The sequence below is a fragment of the Somniosus microcephalus genome, chromosome 23, assembly GCF_052327205.1.
Source record: "Somniosus microcephalus isolate GS21.2 chromosome 23, FLI_Smic_1.0, whole genome shotgun sequence".
NCBI classification, from domain to species: Eukaryota; Metazoa; Chordata; class Chondrichthyes; order Squaliformes; family Somniosidae; genus Somniosus; species Somniosus microcephalus.
The window spans coordinates 43,621,064-43,636,193 of record NC_141009.1 but is presented as its reverse complement, the minus strand read 5'-3'; positions in this window follow the sequence as shown (position 1 = coordinate 43,636,193).

Here is a 15,130-nt window from a genome sequence, read left to right as displayed (position 1 = left end):
AACTGGGAGAATGGGATAGAGTCCTTACAGGAAGCGGGGTGGGAGGAAGTGTAGTCCAGGTAGCTGTGGGAGTCAGTGGGCTTATAGTGGATGTTTGTTGATAGCCTATCCCCAGAAATGGAGACAGAGAAGTTGAGGAAGGGAAGGGAAGAATTGGAGATGGACCATGTGAAGGTGAGGGAAGGGTGGAAATTGGAAGCAAAGTGAATGAAATTTTCCAGTTCAGGGTGAGAGCAGGAAATGGCACCAGTACAGTCATCAATGTACCAGATAAAAAGGTGAGGGAGGGGACCTGAGTAGGACTGGAACAAAGAATGTTCCACATATCCCACAAAAAGGCAGGCATATGCGGGTTCCCATAGCAACACCTTTAATTTAGAGGAAGTGAGTGGAGTCAAAGGAGAAGTTGTTCAATGTGAGAACAAGTTCAGCCAGGCGGAGGAGGGTGGTGGTGGAAGGGGACTGGTTGGGCCTCTGTTCAAGGAAGAAGTGGAGCGCCCTCAGGCCATCCTGATGGGGGATGGAGAAGTTGTATAATGTAGTACCACTGCAAAATAATAATCTTTATTCTGATTCACAGATGAATGGGAAAATATATTTGTCTGCAGCATTTTATGGAATAAGTATAATGTCACATACTTTATTGGTTTGTTTAATTACAGTTGGAAGCAGAGTTTTGCCATCACTAAAAATTGCATAGAATTACATATAATTGACACAATTTGTCTATGCTGGTGTTTATGCTCCACATGAGCCTCCTCCCACTCTACTTTATCTTCCTGATCAGCATATTGATAATGATCATTAAAATGAATGGACCTGTGTGCTAGATTGTCAATTACTGAATCATTTTGGATGTGGAATATTTTCTTTTTCCCCCCAGTATAATCCTTGCTATTATGTTTAGGTCTAGCAGTTCTCAGGAGGAACATTTAATACACACAGACCGCATAGTATCAGCACCATCAAGATGGGGCAGAATGTAAAAGTCAATAACCTGGTTAGCAGACTCTATATCTGGAGAGTGCTTGTTGCTTTTTTTTCATGTGGCAAACCTGCAGTTTTGACTTGCAGCTTCTGGATGTTGCTTTCAAAAGCTAAGTGTCCGAGTGGACTTAAGTGTTCTTCTTTCTCTATTGAGAAGCCTAGGAGATGGATCAAGGCCTATAATGTAGGACATCACAGAGCAAACAAGAATAGGAGGGAAGATGCAATATCTCAAGATGTAGAGGTGAGGTGACACCAAGCTTAGGTTTGTAAGAGGAAGGAAAGACTGAGGGAGGCACAGAGTTCCACAGCTTTCAGATTCAGGGAAGGAATAAATTAATAGGAGGTATAAGGTTGAGTTTTTATTTCAACACAATGAGAATTCAAGAAGAGGAGTTTCTGGGGACAAGCCAATTTATAAGACAATTGCACATAACTCAATGGCCTGGATTTTGCTGTAATAATGGTGAGGCTGTCAGTGCTCGCTGTTATTACAGGGTACATCTGACAGCAACTTCTGGCATCTGTATGTGCCTAGTTAAACATGAAAATGCAGAATTTTCTGTCAGAGATACCCTGCTCCTCCACTCTGTTGCAGTCCTTGCCGATAGACTCAGCACTGAAATCACTGTAGTGGGTACTTGCCCATTAATTCCGAAATAAAAACAGCTGAAAAAGATGAGTGCTGGTACATTTAGGAATAAGTGAGTTTTTAACAGCGCAGTGAGTGATAATTATTGCTGAACAAACTTTCTGGCCTGGAAAAAATAACTTTACAAGTGTGGAGTCTCATTCCCTCAGAAGAAAATTAACGTTGTAAATTTTTTTTTTAAATTAAAATATTTTCTGTTTGTCTCTTTGTACGCTCTCCCTTAATCACATCTGTATTTCCCAATCTTTATTTTGCTTCCTGTACATGATGTAAATGTAATTTATATTTCCTGTTTTTTTACTTCTGGTTTAGACTCTGTGGCTCAGTGAGGATACTACAATCTGATTGTCTGAACAGCCTCGCTGTTGCTCACCCTATTCACAGATGCCGCAGATCCCCTGTAGAGGGCGCCACACTGAAACAGATGCCGAGACGACTGGCAATCTCTGCTGACAAGCCTACGAAAAGTCTGTGGGCAACTGTACGCAAGATGAACGGCGAAAGCCGTTCCTTCACTGCTGAGAACATAATCCAGGCTTTTAATTCAAACACCTGAACAGATTTCTTCTTTTTTCCCCATCTCTGATTACAATATGTTTACTAAGACATCCATTACAAGGCGTTAGGAGTGACTGAGCCATCCCAGGATGTGTGGCTGCTAGTTACGATTGCTAAGGTGAATTGTTGTCTTCCCTTTAAGCTGTTGGGTTACATTAAGTGATCATCAAAAATTCTTCAGGCTATCCCCATGGTGGGATATTTTCAGAGATTGACAATGTGGGGGAGCTGAATTCACATTAAGAGAGGAATACTCACTCATCCAAACTAACTTTAGCAACATTATAGACTCGCCAATGACTGTTACAAGTCACTGAAGACTATTATGCTGCTCAGAACACTTCTTCCTGACACTCTGCTGACAGTTGCTCCAAAAGCACAACTGTCTACCTGACTCTGCTATCTCTCAGACACACACAATTTCATGCACCTCAGTTCAAACTTTATATGTAATATGCTACAAATTGCTCAATACAAATTATTTCAAAAGAATAGAGAGTTGCTTGGAAAAGAGCAAAAGTTAAGGGTATGAGGAACAGGCAGGAATGTGGAATTGGACTATACGAGTAAGATCTGACTCTTGAGAGCAACAGGTTAATGATTCATACTTCAGATTTACAAGAAATTACACGAGACACACGAGTTCCGTCTTTAAGATTTTATTGTCCTTAAGACAGAATCAAAACCCCCTACCACTATTGCTATGAATTCGAGCAGTTCACCAATAATGTTACAAGAGATCATACGTACAACCACCCGTAGGTGATCAGTCCAGCGTTGATTGTAGGTCCTCATAGGTGAGATGTCTAGCCAGGCCATCTCCTTCTGACTGCAGCACTGATATCTTTCAGTCACTGTCTTCTATACAGTTCTTGTACTTCTCCATAAATTTCCATCATGCAGGCTGAGGGACGTTCCCCCAATGTTTGGCTTAAGTTTTCTGAGCTGTCAATCTCTCAAACATACACATAAGTTTGGTCAAGTTACAGCAAACTTTTGTAGCAAAAGATTGCAGCACATGCTTATTTTCTTACAGATGGCTCATGTGGAAGTGAGCACCAACATAGAAATGACAGGCTCATTAAGTATCCAGGTTTTTTCCCTGGCATTCTTCCTCGAGATTTTTGGCTTCTGCATTTTAGACTCTCTTCATAGGTGTCTCCCTGGCCCTGATACTTGTATAAGTCTTTGTGCTCTGCTTATCTGTGCCAGGCATTGAGCAGTCTACCCAGCATTGTTCCTCCTAGGCCTACAAAAAAACTCCAGCCCACTACCAGCCTGTGCAAGGACCGGGATCATGCACCTCTTCCCCCTCCCAGGTTCCAACTGTCGGCCAGCTCATTGTGGGATCAGGTCCATTTCCCACCCGCCCACAACCGGCGAGCTGAGTGGGTTGCCTGCAGCATGTAAGTGAGGCCCAGGCTTCAAAAGGCTCAGACCTTGTGGTGGTAAGGATGAGCGGGGAGCGGGGAGCGAGCTCCGGCAGTTGTGCACCTCAAGTTAAAATCATGTCTATTTTAACGTTTTGTCAAGCTGGAAAAAAATGGTGTTGGAACTTTGATAATTAAAATTCAGAATCCTAAATCTAAACCATATTACAACTTAAACCAAAAATCTTTTCTAAGCCAGTAGAAATCCTGAAACATGGCACGGGTCTATAGCATTGCACAAGAGAGCTGAATAAAATAATGGTATGGATGTGATGCACCTCATATACACGTGTATTGTTTTGCCAAACATCAAGCTAAAATTGATGCTGGTCGAATTGTCAAAGTCCATTCCTAATGTAGGTATTGCAGAAGATTGCAGGCTAGCAGAGAAGGGATCAATGAGCTGTGCTTGGCCAGGCTGAATGGTGCCTGGCTGTCTACCTGTTCATTATCTACCCATTGGAAAATTGTGTAATGTTCCAGTCATCTTAGAGCCAGTTACTTTAAATGGCTTGCTTTTATGTTTGCTCTCACAGCACTTTGAGTGCCTGATTTACTCTGTTACGGCACGGATGAAATCAATGAAATACATACAAAACAGCGTAACCTTCTTGAAGAAATGTAATTTCAGAACCACAAGCAATCAGCCTCGAAACTCTTTCTGCTACGATAAATCCCTGTGGCTGAGCCGGCATGATTCCATATATTTATCGAGAGTGAAAATTACCTCGCCATCACATACACAGTCGTATTCGTGTGGGCCATGAAGCTAGTCACAACTTACAGTTATAGCTGAGGCGCAGCCAGCATAAATAACTGGAACAGCATGTCGTGATACATGATGTATTTCGATAAAACGTTTTAAAATTTTGGAGGTAAACAGTGTGGAGCCTATAATCAATGTTCTGTTGATTATTTATCCTTTATGAGAAGGATATTTCTCATTTATCGATACCTTTTGAGCTGAGTTGAACTGTGTGGTGTATGTGCCTTTAAGAGCCCCAGGTGTGCGTAATGCCAGTAATTGCCACTTGGGCTATATAAGCCTGTGTATTGTGTATATCCTTTAGAACCCCACCCCCCCAGACTTGCTTAGTAAATACCTATGAACCAACTCCTGTCTTCAGTGTCTTTATCTACACACGGACACTACAGTGGCGACAAAGTGGAAACGGACTTACCTGCAATTCAGCAGCACCTCAAGGACATCGATTCCTCGGGCGTCCAGAAGACTCAAGGAAGTAAGAGAAACTGTGGTTTCACCAGCTGGCCAAGCTGGTGGCAGGTACTGCGCTAACCCTTCCTGGGCGTCGGGCTGGGGCTCCAGCGGCGGGCTCTACGGCTGAGACAGGCAACGAAATCGGAGGCAAGCAATAACGGACTGGGAGGGAGCACTCGGGAGATGGCCGGCGCGGCAAGCAGGTCAGCGTTCAGACCTCCGGCAGGAACGAGTCTCCAACAGTAAATTAAAGAAAAAATTAAGAGAACGGAAACCGCAGTAAACCGCGTTGTTATCGGCAGCAGTGGCGGGAAAGCGCGGGAAGCGCCAAATCTTTGCTACAGAAAAGGAAAATAATGCGCGGGAAGCGCCATATCTTTTCTGAAATGCCTAAGTCTGGCAATATTGATGTTTTTGATAACGAGATAAAGGATTGGACCACATATGTGGAAAGAGTGGAGGTATATTGCACCGCAAATGGAATAGAAGATGAAAAAAAAGCTTCAGTGCTTCTGGATCTAATGGGCGCTAAGACATACAAGCTGTTACGAAACTTAATCACTCCAGCCGAACTGATGGACAAGAATTTTGAGGAGATTGTTGATACCCTACACTGCCAATTCGAGGCAGGACTGGCAGATTCTCTGCGAGACAAATTCATCTGCGATCCCCTAAGTGTAGAAACACAAAAAAAGGTATCTTCTGAGAAAGATTTAACACTGGACAAGGCTTTCAGTGCAATAGGAGCTGCAAAGATACAGCAAAGGCCACAGGACTTCGGCACCCATGAAATGACACGGGGTTTCGAGAGATGTTATCGCTGCGGCAGATCCACCCATGACCAGAGGGACTGCTGGTTCAAGGAAAAAGCATGCAGGCGATGCGGAAAGATGGGACACATTCCACGGGTGTGCCGATCTGAAAATAAAAAATCCACTAACGGGAAAAGAATCAATAAGGAAAAGCATAGAAAGGTACAAATGATGACGGACAGTAGCTCCGAAGACCAGAAGAGCGATAGCGACTCTGGAAACAAGAGACTAAGCTGTCTCAAATTACATAATGTAATTGCCAAAGAAGATTACCAGACCATTTGGGTTACCCTCATGATAGCGGGGTCCCCAGTTAAAATGGAGCTAGATACAGGATCAGCTCTGACCGTCATAAATCGACGGGATTACGAGCGGCTATTTCCGCATATACCTTTAAAAGACACATCCATTATCTTGAAAACATATACAGGGCAGAAAGTATACCCCAAAGGAAAAATAAGGGTGCCCGTTGTATACAACGGCAAGGAAATACAGAAGTTATATTTATACGTTCTACAAGATGGTGGTCCACCGCTGTTGGGACGTGAATGGATCAGAAAAATACGTTTAGACTGGCACTCCATTCAGGCACTGACGGTGACCAGTAAGGAAAAAAATGATGATGACGTCATACCTGAACGATTAAAAGACACCTTGGCCAACGCCAAGGAAGTGTTTCAAGAGAAACTAGGAACCTTGAAAGGCATCACCGCCTCAATAAAAGTGGAAGATGCAGCAAGTCCCAAGTTTTTTAAGGCAAGACCGGTGCCATACGCAATTCGGCCAGCAGTCGAGGCAGAGCTGGAGAATTTGGAAAAGGCAGGCGTATTATCTAAAATAGATTGGAGCGAGTGGGCAACACCCATCGTCCCAGTCATGAAGAAAGCATTGAAGGGTGATGGATCTGAAGAACAGAGAAAAATTTGCATCTGTGGAGACTTCAAGGTGACTGTAAACCCGGTCCTTCACACGGTACAGTATCCTCTTCCGAGGATAGAAGATATTTTCGCCTCACTATCCGGAGGGAAACGTTTCACCAAAATTGACTTGGCACAGGCATATCTACAGATGGAGTTTAAGGACGCCTCTAAAAAGTATCTCACAATAAACACACACAAAGGCCTGTACCAGTACAATCGACTGGTTTTTGGAGTAGCATCAGCTCCAGCTATCTGGCAAAGAGCTATGGAGCAAGTCCTGCAAGGGATTCCGGGGACTCAATGCTACCTAGACGACATCCTTATAACAGGAGAAAATGACAACGAGCACCTTGCCAATTTGGAGCAGGTGCTCACTAGGCTGAAAGAACGGGGCCTACGAGCAAATCGCCCCAAGTGCGAATTTTTCCGAAATCAAATATCATATTGTGGCCACATAATAAATAAGGAAGGGTTGCATAAGTCACCTAAAAAAATTGAGGCGGTCATAAAAGCCCCAGCACCTGAAAATGTTTCACAATTAAGGTCGTTCTTGGGATTAATAAATTACTATCATAAATTTTTACCGAACTTATCAACTCTTCTACACCCTCTTAATGAACTGCTACAAACAGGAGTAATTTGGAAATGGAACGAAGACTGCAAAAATGCCTTCCATAAATGCAAAGACTTAATCACATCCAAAGAAGTTTTGGCTCATTACAACCCATCACTGCCAATCAGACTGGCGTGCGATGCATCCCCTTACGGCATAGGAGCAGTATTATCGCATAAATTCCCTGATGGCTCGGAACGGCCGATAGCTTTTGCGTCACGCTCATTGAACTCAGCTGAGCGTAACTATGCCCAAATCGACAGGGAAGCACTCAGCCTGGTATGGGGAGTAAAGAAATTCAACCATTACCTACACGGACAAAAATTTACCTTGTTGACTGACCATCAACCCCTCATCTCCATATTCAACCCTAAAAAGGGTGTTACCATTATGACAGCACAAAGGCTACAGCGGTGGTTCCTTTTTCTAGGGGCACACCAATACAACATAGAATACAAAGGATCAAAACAGCATGGGAATGCTGACGGTTTATCGCGCCTATCGTTGCTAATGGTAGAAGAGGCACCTACAGTAGACCCAATGGAGATGTTCCACTCTACCATAGTGGAATGTCTACCAGAAACAAATTCTGCCATTGAAAGGGAAACGAGAAATGACCCGACTCTTTCACGGGTCTACGATTTAACAGTGAAGGGATGGCCAGCACATGGCGAACCACTGTTGCCAGCATTCTCGCAAAGAAGAGAACAGCTGTCAGTGTGCAGAGGAACCTTGATGTGTGGATCCAGAGTGGTGATTCCACCCAAACTCCAGGATAAAGTGCTAAAGGAGCTTCACGAGGGGCATCTGGGTGGAGTGAAAATGAAGAACCTAGCCAGGGCGTTTGTATGGTGGCCAGGTATCGATGGAGACATCGAAGAAATGACCAAGAGCTGCCTAGGATGCCAGAAGGTCCAAAACGCTCCACCACAAGCCCCTCTACATCCATGGGAGTGGCCCTCATCTCCCTGGCAAAGGGTACACATTGACTTTGCTGGTCCATTTATGGACTCAATGTTCTTAATCGCGGTTGATGCACACTCCAAGTGGCCGGAGGTAATAAAGATGTCCTCCACCACCACGGAAAAAACCATCACAGTATTAAGGACCATATTTGCCAGGAATGGGCTACCAGAACAGATCTGTTCTGATAATGGACCGCAATTTGTGTCCGAAGAATTCAGAAAGTTCTTAAAAAAACAATGGGGTTAAGCACTACACGTCCGCCCCATACCATCCCGCCACCAATGGATTGGCTGAAAGGTTTGTCCAGACCTTCAAGAAGGCCATAAAGGCCATGGGTAATGAAGACATAAAACTTCAGCACAAGGTGGATAACTTCTTATTCACATACAGGAATGCAACACATATGGTTACCAACCAAACTCCCGCCATGATGTTCTTCAATAGAAACCTAAGATGCCGGCTGGATTTGGTCAAGCCCAACATCAGAAGGGACGTGGAGAACCGGCAGTTTCAAGGCATGAATGAAAGGCCAACTAGGGCCTTCCAGATAGGCCAACATGTTTTGGCCCGGGACTACCGTACCGAGAAATGGCAGCCTGGAACTATCTGCACATGACTAGGACCACTGATGTATACCGTGGACATCGGAGAAAGCATAATAAGGCGCCATGCTGACCAAATCATAAAGTCATCCGAAAAGGGACAACCTACACCACCACTCTATACATCTAACGATGAAGTAGAGATACCCATATCTACCTCCGATCCGGTGATACTGGAGCCCGATGAACCCGACACTGGCATTCAAGCCGAATCAGCCTTGCCAGAAGAACCTACTACACCACCAGAAACTACTACACCCCCGAGGCGTTATCCGGACCGAGTCAGGAAGCCTCCTGAGAGACTAACTTATAATTAATTAATTACAGCAATGTATATTATTTTGCGTATAACATGTAATTAATAATTACTTAAAATATGATGTACTAGTTAGCTAAAAAGGGAGGAATTGTGGTGTATGTGCCTTTAAGAGCCCCAGGTGTGCGTAATGCCGGTAATTGCCACTTGGGCTATATAAGCCTGTGTATTGTGTATATCCTTTAGAACCCCCCCCCCCAGACTTGCTTAGTAAATACCTATGAACCAACTCCTGTCTTCAGTGTCTTTATCTACACACGGACACTACAAACTGGGTTAAAGGCGCTTTCGAAATGCAAGTTGTTGTTGACACAACAACAACAACTTGTATTTATTAGTGCCTTTAACATAGTAAAACATCCCAAGGTGCTGCACAGCAATATTATAAGACACAAAATTTGACAACGAGCCACTTAAGGATAAATTAGGGCAGGTGACCAAAAGCTTGGTCAAAGAGGTAGGTTTTAAGGAGCGTCTTAAAGGAGGAAAGAGTAGTAACGAGGCAGAGCAGTTTAGACAGGGAATTCCAGAGCTTCGTGCCGAGGCAACAGAAGGCACAGCCACCAATGGTTGAGCGATTATAATCAGGGATGCTCAAGAGGGCAGAATTAGAGGAACACATGTGAAGGAATAAGCCATATAACCTATTCAGAAAAATACACCATTCTATGAAAGAATTCTGGCCTTATTAAAACATGACAAACTGGGTCTGGAAATCTAGAAACCTAATGATGAAAAAGCTGTGATAGCATTCTGGCTATAGAGATAAGATAAGTTGTTGACACTGAATCAATAACCTTATTGAAACAGAAGGTTAAAGGCTCCTGACAGCCTGAACATTTCAGAACAAAACATAGATTCACCCTGGTTAAGGTGTTCTCATTTACACCTCGTAAAGAAACACATAAAAGTAACAAACATCTGCCTTCGTAAGAGTGACATCAAGTAAAATGCACCTGCTGTTGCACCATTTTTTATGGTAAACTTAGAACACCTAGAGAAGAGACATAATTCTGTAATGCTACCAGCTGAGGTGACTGTAAGAATTGCAGGGGTCAGCAGAAAAATGACTAGAGATAATTAGCTTACATCAGCAGAAAACCTTAAAGGAAATACCATTGGAAAAGGGTATAAATATTGAACTCTCAAATGGGATAGTAGACTCGCTTTAAAGGGGCAAACAATTCTTGGCTTCAGAGGCAGCTCTGTAAGTCTCCAACTCTTTGTACCTCGAGGATCAAAGGTATTTGATTTTTGTAGATATCCTGAATAAACTAAAAACTGTAAAACTGTAGAAAACTTTAAGAACTGTAAAACTGTAGCGAAGTTAAGATTTGAGACTAAGGTTCTCTGATAATAGAATTGTAACCTTTCTCTTTTTGGAACTGTTAATGTTGCGATTGACTCACCAACTGTAAATTATATGTCGGTTCTTTAATAAATCTATATATTTATTGAATTGTCTCACATAATACTTTTGCATCAAACTCGCAAACTCAATCTCTGTACACTTTTTGGTGAGGAGTTGCAGAATTCTGGGGGAGTTTTCCGGAGCCTCATAATATCCGGAATGTTACAGTCTAGCTAAACTTATTAAAAGCGCTATCTGGAGGACGGTAACATCTTCAGGTTGTTCCTTTCCTTTAGGGAGAGTTAGTCCGGACCTTTAGACCCAAGTAAGCATCTTTAGGATTCGGCTACCTCAAACTTTAGTTGAAAGTGAACATCTGAGGAATACGCCTGATCCGTGGTAGCCCTAAAGGGGCTCGGACTAGTAATTATCCCTTCACGCAGATATCTCGGGGAAGGTTGTCACCATTCATCCCATAAGCTGACTTAGAGAGGGTGAAATGTCAACATACTATGGAGTGCAGACTCAGACAGATACATCGGCGCCCAGATTTTAATAGAACTCTTGAGTGTCCAAAATATCAACCGGCTGTCCCGCCCAGGCAACCATCACCTCCATGGCTGAAGAATGCACTGAGACAGGAATTGTTACCAAATTTGACAGCTTTACATTTGGAAGCACGCTGCAGAGTACATCAACAGATTAATTGCTCGAATAAATCAAAACCTGTGTGCCAGAAGAGAAAGGCCTGAAATAGTAAAAGAGCAGTTGGAGAATGAGTTTGTCTATTAAAAGGAAACAGAATTGCACCCATAGGAACAACATAAACATGATTGGTATTTCTGAATGTGTTGCACTGAAAGAGATGTTGCAATGAAATGTGTTGCTCAGTGGATTTATAGAATTCTTTTACTCTTTCCATTATCTCGAGAGTGGGGTGGATTTATGTGGTAGTTAAATATGTTCATTATCATAGAATCATACAACACAGAAGGAGGCTGTTCGGCCCATTGTGACTGTGGAAGAGCTATCCAATTAGTCCCACTTCCCTGCTCTTTCCCCATAGATCTGCAAATCTTTCCATTTCAGCTATATATTAATTCCCTTGTGAAAGTTACTATTGAATCTGCTTCCACCACCCTTTCAGGTACTGCATTCCAGTGCATTATGTAGCTGGAAATATTTTGGGCAAGTATTATGTAATCAATCTATGATCTAACATGACCTGATTAAACACACCACAGTGAAGAAGGGAATACTATTTAATGAGCTGCAAATTATTCACATACATGGGAGGGTGCAATTCATTAAAGAGGGAGTTTGTAGAAGATTAAACAATCGTGGTGACTGAGGAAAGAAAGAAAGAACTTGCATTTACATACAACACCTTTCACGACCTCGGGACCTCTCAACGTGCTTCACAGTCAATGAAGTTGTGGCATAAGAAACCGAAATGTGATAACGACCAGATCATCTGTTTTTTAGTGATGTTGGTTGAGGGATAAATATTGGCCCCAGAACACAGGGGCGAACTTCCCTGCTCTCCTTCCAATAGTGGCCATGGTATCATTTACATCCACCTGAGGGGGCAGATGGGGCCTCGGTTAAATGTCTCATCCGAAAGACGGCACCTCCAACAGTGCAGCACTCCCTCAGTACTGCCCCTCCGACAGACCCCCTTGACTGATGAAGATCACAATAAAGCATTCAAGATAGAATATCAGTGAATAATATACCATGCTGACCCTCTCTTATTTAAATTCTTTCAATTTTAGCTAAGGTTTGGCAAAAAAAAATAGACGTGGACATAAGTTACATAATATCCACGTAGTTTGGGAGAGGAAAGTTAGTCACGGTTCCTACTCCTGATAGCTGTCCAGTAGCTGCATGTAGATGTTCTCATGTGTGGATATTGGGTGAGGACAGATTTGGACTTGGACGTGGTGGACCCTTTGGCCTCACTATCCAAGCTGACACATGAAGAGTGAATCAGGTATGAACGGGCGACCAGTTCCTGTGGAAATGTTCCCCAGCAAGGAGTTGATGCTTAAAGGAGAGGAGAAGGGGAGGCAAAGGCTTGGCGAAAAACAGTTCTTCTTTTATAAAAAGAAAATTGCTCTGAAAGCAAGTTCAAGAAGGACAACACTGAAAAGACAAGGAACAAAGAGAAGCAACTGTGGATGGGTAGTCACCATGGCATCCACAGAAAATTTTGGTAGAACTTTATTGATGAAAGGTTGGATTAAAGATGATGTGTCAAAAGCTGCTCTGCTTCTAGTATATTCAACAGTGTGGCAGAATATAACAGTTCTCTGAATCCCAAGCAACTGTCTCACCTGATACCAAAAGCACATTCAGCAGGGTCAATATGACTCTACCATATGGTTCAAAGAACAATTTGGACATTGTATTTAGAGTAAAAGCTTATATCAGCACAGGATACATAGGCATAGAGGAAAATTGGTTGGGGTTGGGGTGGGGAGTCGCTCGGCCCCAGTGGAACCCACCTGATCTAATGTACATTCAAAGTATTTGATGAAAAACCGGGCAGGCCCCCTTATAAGCATGCAATGCCCCCGACCCAGCTTTCCTTTTTGCATTGTGCTTGGGCAATCTAATATGCCCAGACACTATGCAACAAGTTCTGCCCCTAGTATGTCTTGGTTTATTCCTCCATCAATGTACTGAGGTTAATTGCTCTACACTTTCATCATCATGGCCCTCAATCTATTGGTTACAACCACAAGAACTTGTTCGAATATGAAGGAGCTACAAGTTGGCCCCAAAGTCCATTTGATTTTCCTATACAAGGATGAAATGTTGGACTTTATGCAGGATCCAAAAGAGCCATATCATTCCACTGAAACAGAAAGAAAATCGCGGCAAGCTGTCAGGGCAGAAAATCAAAGTCCGCAACTTGACTAATTTGTCATTGGTGTTCCAGGTATAGACAATACACATCAATGGCTCTAAAGTGGATTTAGACCCCTCATGATGCAATAACCACTTTGAGTCTCAATTACAGACCTCTCACAAAATGATGACCAGAGAATCACCTGCAACGGCTTCTCTTCCCGCTCCCGCATCGTTACCTCTGGTGTCCCCCAAGGATCTAATCTTGGCCCCCTCCTATTTCTCATCTACATGCTGCCACTTGGCGACATCATCTGAAAACACAGTGTCAGCTTCCACATGTACGCTGACAACACCCAGCTCTACTTCACCACCACTTCTCTCAAGCCCGCCATGGTCTCTAAACTGTCAGACTGCTTGTCCGACATCCATTTCTGGATGAGCAGAAATTTTCACCAATTAATTATTGGGAAGACCGACGCCATTATTTTCGAACCCCGCCTCAAACTCCGTTCCTTAGCCATCGACTCCATCCCTCTCCCTAACATCTGTCTGAGGCTGAACCACAGTCTTCGCAATCTCGGTGTCATATTTGAAATGAGCTTCCGACCACATCTCTGCGCCATAACTAAGACTGCCTATTTCGACCTCCGTATCATCGCCTGTCTCTGCCCCTGCCTCAGCCCATCTGCTGCTGAAACCCTCATCCATGCTTTTGTTACCTCTAGACTTGACTATTCTAATGCACTCCTGGCTGACCTCCCACGTTCTACCCTATGTAAACCTGAGGTGATCCAAAAATCGGCTGCCTGTGTCCTAACTCGCACTAAGTCCGTTCAACCATCACCCCTGTGCCCGCTGACCTACATTGGCTCCCGGTTAAGCAATGCCGCGATTTCAAAACTCGCATCCTTGTGTTCAAATCCCTCCATGGCCTCACCCCTTCCTATCTCTGTAACCTCCTCCAGCCCCACACCAACCACCCCCCCCGCCCTCGCTCCGAGATATCTGCGCTCCTCTAATTCTGCCCTCTTGAACATCCCTGATTATAATCGCTCAACCATTGGTGGCTGTGCCTTCTGTTGCCTAGGTCTTATGCTCTGGAATTCACTCCCAAAACCTCTCTGCCTCTCTACCTCTCTTTCCTCTTTTAAGATGCTCCTTAAAACCTACCTTTTTGACCAAGCTTTTGGCCATTTGCCCTAATTTCCCCTTATGTGGCTCGGTGTCAAATTTTTTGTCTTAGAACGCTCCTGTGAAGCGCCTTGGGACGTTTTACTACATTAAAGGCGCTATATAAATACAAGTTGTTGTTGTTGATAGAAATAGACATTGTAAAGTGGCAAATTCTGCATTAACCCTTATGGTGAGAGTTGACACCGTCAAGTTGGAAGTCAATTTTCACCTATATCATCTATCTTTGGAATTGTTGTTCTCTGTTTAACGTAAGATTTTTAAAAAAATGATTACGCTGCATAGTAAATGCATTGGGGCTAACGTTTCATCAGAATTTACCCTGGCAAGGATCTGCATGATAGCCAGTCTGAGGAGTGTAGGTGCAGCGTGCTCCAGAACGCAGTTGCTCGCCTTCCAACTGAAATCAAGTGGCCTCATAGCTGCACTCAGTGACAGCTCAAAATAAGTCCAGTCTGCTTAACGTAGAGTAAAACTCGTGCAAATCACAGCACTCGCAAAATTACATTCAAAACAGCTAGGGCTCTGTCACAAGCCATGATTTAGAAAATTACTATTATCAGCTGACAGCACAATGAATAAGCACCTCAAGTTGAACCTTCTCTTCTCCAGCATCACCTACTTGCCATATTTCCAAACTAACAGCCCGTCACTAAT